A 6,000-nucleotide genomic window follows, 5' to 3' on the forward strand; every position below is an offset into this window, starting at 1 on the left:
CATTCCCCCCATAGCTCCCTGATAGAGTGTACATTGTTATTCGTTTCTTTCTCTTAAAAATCATTTTATTGGGGGTTCATATAGCTCTCATCACCATTCATCCATCCATCCACTGTGTCAAGCACATTTGTACATATGTTGCCATCATCCTTCTCAAAACATTTTCTTTCTATTTGAGCCCTTGGTGTCAGCTCCTCATTCACCCCTCCCTCCCTCCATTGTTATTATTGTCATCTCACACCAACCACTGTCTCCCTTCTCCCATGTTTTCTGTTGTTCTTCCTCCTGGACAGGGGTGTATGGTTCTGTGTTCATTATTGCGATTGGTTCCCCCTTTCTCCCTGCCTCTTCCCCTCTTCCCCCCACCCTTCTAGTATCAGTATTCCCACTCCTGCTCCTAGATTCTGTGTGTCGAGAGCTCTTATCTCTTATCTACACCTGTGTACATGCTCCGGTCTAGTCCAAAGTGAGAGGCAGCATTGGGGTCATAGCTGTGGGGGGTGAGGAAGCCTCAAGGCACCAATGGAATATAGTGTGTTGATAAGGCTGTTTGGTTAAAAAACATTAATACATAGCTTTGGGGAGGAAAAAGTTCCAGTTTCATTTTAGGGTACCCCCCCCAATATATATATTTTTGGCTTGGTGCCATCAAGCTGCCTTTAACTCATAGTCACCCATGCATTACCAAGGAAACTGCCCCTGGGGGTTTTCTGCACTATAATTTTCCTTTGCCACGTCTTTCTTCCGCAGAGGCTCTGGGTAGACCCGAACCTCCACCCTTGCTGTTGGCATGTGAGCACTTAACCATCGCATCGCCAAGGGCCCACGTATCTGGAAAGAGAGCCAGAGAGGGCATGAGAGGTTTGGAGCCATCTTTTATTTTCCACCGTAGTAACTCCCATTCTTTCTTTCCCCCTACCCCCAGTCCCTGGTAACTACTAATCTGCTTTCTGTCTCTATGTGCTTGTCTGGTCTAGAGGTTTCCATGTAAATGGAAGCATCCAAAGTGTGTCCTTTTGGGCTCTGATTTCTTCCACTCCACGTCCTGGTTGCAAGGTTCGTCCCTGTCGGAGCATGTCCTCCACTCCCTCATGACTCAGCCGGTATCCCATCAAGACAACAGAAACCATCCTAGGCATTTAAGACAGGGAATATGATACAGGGACACCGGACACCCAGAGGTTGGAAGTAGCAAAGTAGAAAGATCAGGTTAACGCGGCCTAGTGCTCTGACCCTCCCCGAGTGCCCGTGCCGGAACAGCGAAAGGAAAATGGTGTGACCCAAAGGTCACTGTCCTTCCGAGGTAGGACTCAGGCTGCTGGGCAAGAACCCAGAAACGTGCGTTGCCTTTGTGAATGAGGCGAGGGTTCGCAGACAGGATCACCTGTTTGACGCTCAACTCTTCTTACCAACGTTGTTCCCCCTCCTCCTTGACGGTCCTCCCACTGGGTCATCGCTCGTTCGGCCTTCTCTCTGTTTCCTGTCTCTTGTCCTTCCTTCTTTCCTAACCCTCTGAACTTTGTCCCGGGGGGGGGGGGGCGGTCACTGCTGCCCTTTGGCGTTTGATGGTGGATTATCTTACCTCACAGGGGGGTTCGGGTACAGACCCAAAGGGGGACTAAGGACCATCGCTTCAGGGGTCCTGCTTGTTCCTTTCACCAGTAGACCGGCGGGTCTCTTTTACAATGTTCAGTTTGGTTCCGCATGTTTTCCTCCCACTCCATCCAAGACTGAATGTGTGCCTTTTCAGGACAGTTGGCAGTAGGAGCCGGGCACCATCTAGTTCTTCTGCTCTCATGGTCGTGGAGATGGACGTTTGTATGATCCATTACTCCGCTGGACCAATGGCCTCTTGTCTTTAGATTTGGGTCTCTCTTGTTCATCCGGGTTGGCAAAGACCAACGGTGGCACCTTAGGTGGCTTCTCAGGGATATTCTAAAAAATCATTTTATTGGGGGCTCATGCAACTCTTATCACCATCCATCCATCCATTCATTGTGTCAAGCACATTTTGTTGCCCTCATCATTCTCAAAACATTTGCTTTCCACTTGAGCCCTTGGTAACAGCTCCTCATTTCCCCCCTCCCTCGCCCTCCCTCATGAACCCTTGATGATTTATTAATTATTATTTTGTTATATCCTACATCATCCGACATCTCCTTTCACCCACTTTTCTGTTGTCCATCCCCCAGGGAGGAGGTTTCATGCAGATCTTTGCAATCAGTTCCACCTTTCCACCCCACCCTCCCTTCACACTCCCAGTATGGCCAATCTCAGCACTGGTTTTGAAGGGATCATCTGTCCTGGATTCCCTGTTTCCAGTTCCTATCTGTACCAGTGTGCATCCCCCTGGTCTAGTCAGATCTCTAAGGTAAAATTGTTATCATCATGGGACTAGGAACTAGAGGAAACTTGTATGTTTCATGGTTGCTACACTGCACCCTTCTGTAAGGGTATGTCCTGTTACCTACAGTTGGGTTTTGGGTCCCCAATCTGTACTCGCCCTCATTCACAATGTTTTGACTTTTTGTTCTTTGATGCCTGATACCTGATCCCTTCGACACCTCGTGATCACATAGGCTGGTGTGCTTCTCCCATGTGGGCTTTGTTGTTACTGAGCTAGATAGACACTTGTTTATCTTCAAGCCTTTAAGACCCCAGACGCTCTATCTTTTGATAGCCAGGCACCATGAGCTTTCTTCACCACTTTTGCTTATACACCTGGGGCTGCTTGGGGACTTTAACAGGCCACAGTCACTACTCACCCAAGTAGGATGAAGAACATCTTCTTTGTGAACTATGTGATGCCAATAGACCTTGTTATTCCCAAAGAGTATGGGTCTGCTTAAGAAGTGGAGGGTGTGTGTGTATATGGGGAGGCAGGTATTGCCTTGTGGCTATAGGGGGTGGCCATGAGCCTTCAGAAAGAAGATCGGTGATGAGTGGTCTTCAGCAGAGAGGGGCCAACAGCCCAGGGTTAAGTGGGGGACTCCCAAGGGCAGGTGATACCACTTGACATACGCTACTCCACTCTCATCCTTTCTTTCTGCTGGTCATACTTGTGTGCCTAGTAGCGGGGATAGTGCCTGCTTCCTAGTTACTTCCCATTGAAAATGTGTGCAGTGAAAAAGAATACCAGGTCCTGACCCCACAGTGTGCCCACGCTGACTGCGCTGGGGTGGGGTGGGGGTGGGGCTGGGACACTAGACATCTTTTTAAAGATCTCTTGTTTAAACTGTTGAGTCCAGAGGGGATGATCTGAAACGTAAAAACCCCTGCGTAATTTACAACCAAAAATGTTGTTAGCCCCCTACCCCGAAGGGGACGAATAACAGAAATGTGGGTGAAGGGAGTCAATGGACAGTGTAAGATATGAAATAACACTCACATATAATTGATCAAGGATACATGAGGGTGGGAATGTGGGGGAGGGAGGGGAAAAAAGAGAAGTTGATACCAAGGGCTCAAGTCGAAAGTATTTTGGAAATGATGATGGTAACTTACGTATAAATATGTGTGATACAATTGATGTACGGGATGTTATAAGAGCTGTAAGAGCCCCCAATGAAATGATATCAAAAATTTAAATCAGAATAGATATTAAATGTTTTATGGTGATGAAATGTACGTGAAAAAAAATGCCATCTCCACAATTAATGATACCAACGATTCAATATCATCCTTCTCGCTATGGCTTTCCAAGTCTCTCCACTCCCAGGAACATAGACTCAGGGACATTAGGTGTTTAAGCTTCCCAAAGGATTCCTAGGAGAAGCAGCAGTGTAATCAGGAGTGCCTACATCACCTCCCCACCAGTGCTAAGAGCTGTCTCTTTAAGGAGGATTTGCTTTTCTCTGCCCCGAACCTTTCTGGTATTCCAACCTTCATCCAGACAAGCCATTTCGCCCGCCAACGTGTGAAGAACATGCCTAAAGTATCTTCAGTCCTCACCTGATCCCAGTTAATGGCCGCAGGGCACGCTGTCTGCTGTACTGTCACTGTTGCTAAGCGCCATAGCGCTGCCTTAGTTCTGAAATGCTCCCCCCCCCCAACTATCATGATCCCAATTCTACCTGGAAAATCTGGCTAGGCCAGAGCATGTACATTGGTACAGATAGGACCTGAAAATACAGGGACTCCAGGACGGACGATCCCTTCAGGACCAGTGGTGAGAGTGGCGATACCTGGAAAGTGGAGGGAACGTGAGGTAGAAAAAGGGAGCTGATTACAAGAATCTACATATAACCTCCTCCCTGGGGGATGGACAACAGAAAAGTGAGTGAACAGAGACATCAGACAGTGTCAGATATGACAAAATAATAATTTATAAATTATCAAGGGCTCATGACGGAGGGGGCAATGGGGAGGGAGGGGGAACAATGAGGAGCTGATATCAAGGGCTCAAGTAGAAAGCAAATTTTTTGAAATGATGATGGCAACAGATGTACAAATGTGCTTGACACCATGGATGGATGGATGGATTGTGATAAAAATTGTATGAGCCAATAAAATGATTTGGAAAAATAAGACTGAAGGGGGTGGAGTCTAGCCTGTCCATCCGGTCACAGCCTCAGGGTGCCTCCTTGTGGACATGGCCTTCTCACAAGGATTATGGGAACTTCTCTGTCTCTCTGCTTACCTTTCCTGTTGAGAAGCCACACTGAGAGATTTGGAGGAGCCACCTGGAGACTTGGAGACCTGCACCGGCATTGAGATGCTTCTACCGTCATTGGATCCACAGGACTCTGCACCCATCAGCCTGTGATCTCCCTGCATTCGGCATCATTGCTCAAGACTGCATGAGTCTGAGGAGGGACTTATGGACTAGTACCAAACATATAGACTAAGATTGGACCTATGGACTTGATCTGGACTGGGCTGGGATGTTTTCTTAATACACAATTGCTTTTTGCTATAAAAGTCTCTCTTACATACATATGCGTGTCTCTGGATTTGTTTCTCCAGTCAACCTGGCCCAACACAGTTTTCCTTATCCGGTGTCCAACTGTCACATGCACAGGAGGCCATTGAAAATACCATGGCTAGTCCTCAAAGGCACATTCTTGCCCTTAAGCGCTTTAGAGAGATCTTGTGCAGCAGATTTACCTAACACACGGCGTCTACTGGAGCCCAGTCGCTCCCACCATAAAATGCAAGCTCATCCCAGTAGGAGATGAAGAAGATTGCAAGAGGAGCGTGGCCACACAGATCTTGTTGACCAAGGGCTCAGAGGGTGATGGCGAGTGATGGAAGGTTCTTTCAGTCACCGGAAGGCTTCAGATAGGGAGAGACATCAGCAGACGCTCATTTCAAACACCCTGGAGAGAAGGAAGACTCTCGGTGAGCCGGATGGACACCGTGGCTGTAACAACGGGCTCAGACTCAGCAAACATGGTCAGGATGGCACAGAATAGGGCAGTGTCTCATTCTGTTGTACAGCTGATGGCATCTGAGTCAGCAGTCATGGGTTTGGGTAAGAGAGCTGAGGAAAGATAGGATTATATGACTCAGCTCCAAGTGACTGTTAATAGGGCTAATTGTGATTACCATTAGGCCTGGGTATCAAATCAGCCATCTCAGGAGGGGAAGGAGTCTCACTGCCACCAAGAGAGAAGAGCCAGTCCCTTAACTCTAGCCCCAATCTAAGAAAAATTAGTGTGTAGTTCTTATGACACGGACCTGCTCAATGCTCACCCTCCTGAAGCGATCACTGAAGACATAGGTGCGATAGCAAAGTGTGGTGAAGAAACTAGATGGTGCCTGGCTATCAGAAAGAATGGCATGTGGGGTCTTAAAGCTTTGTCTTCAAACAAACATCTAAGTGAGGTGTCAACTAAGTCCATATGTAAGAAGCACACCAGCCTGTGTGATTCAAGGATTGTCAATACCGTATACACTCGATTAAAGCCAACCCAACTATCAGCCAAGGTACCTAATTTGACCACAAAAATTGCATTAAAAATGTGCTGAAACACTCAGCTTATGCACACGTTTATACAG

This window comes from Tenrec ecaudatus, chromosome 18 (assembly GCF_050624435.1).
Source record: "Tenrec ecaudatus isolate mTenEca1 chromosome 18, mTenEca1.hap1, whole genome shotgun sequence".
NCBI lineage: Eukaryota > Metazoa > Chordata > Mammalia > Afrosoricida > Tenrecidae > Tenrec > Tenrec ecaudatus.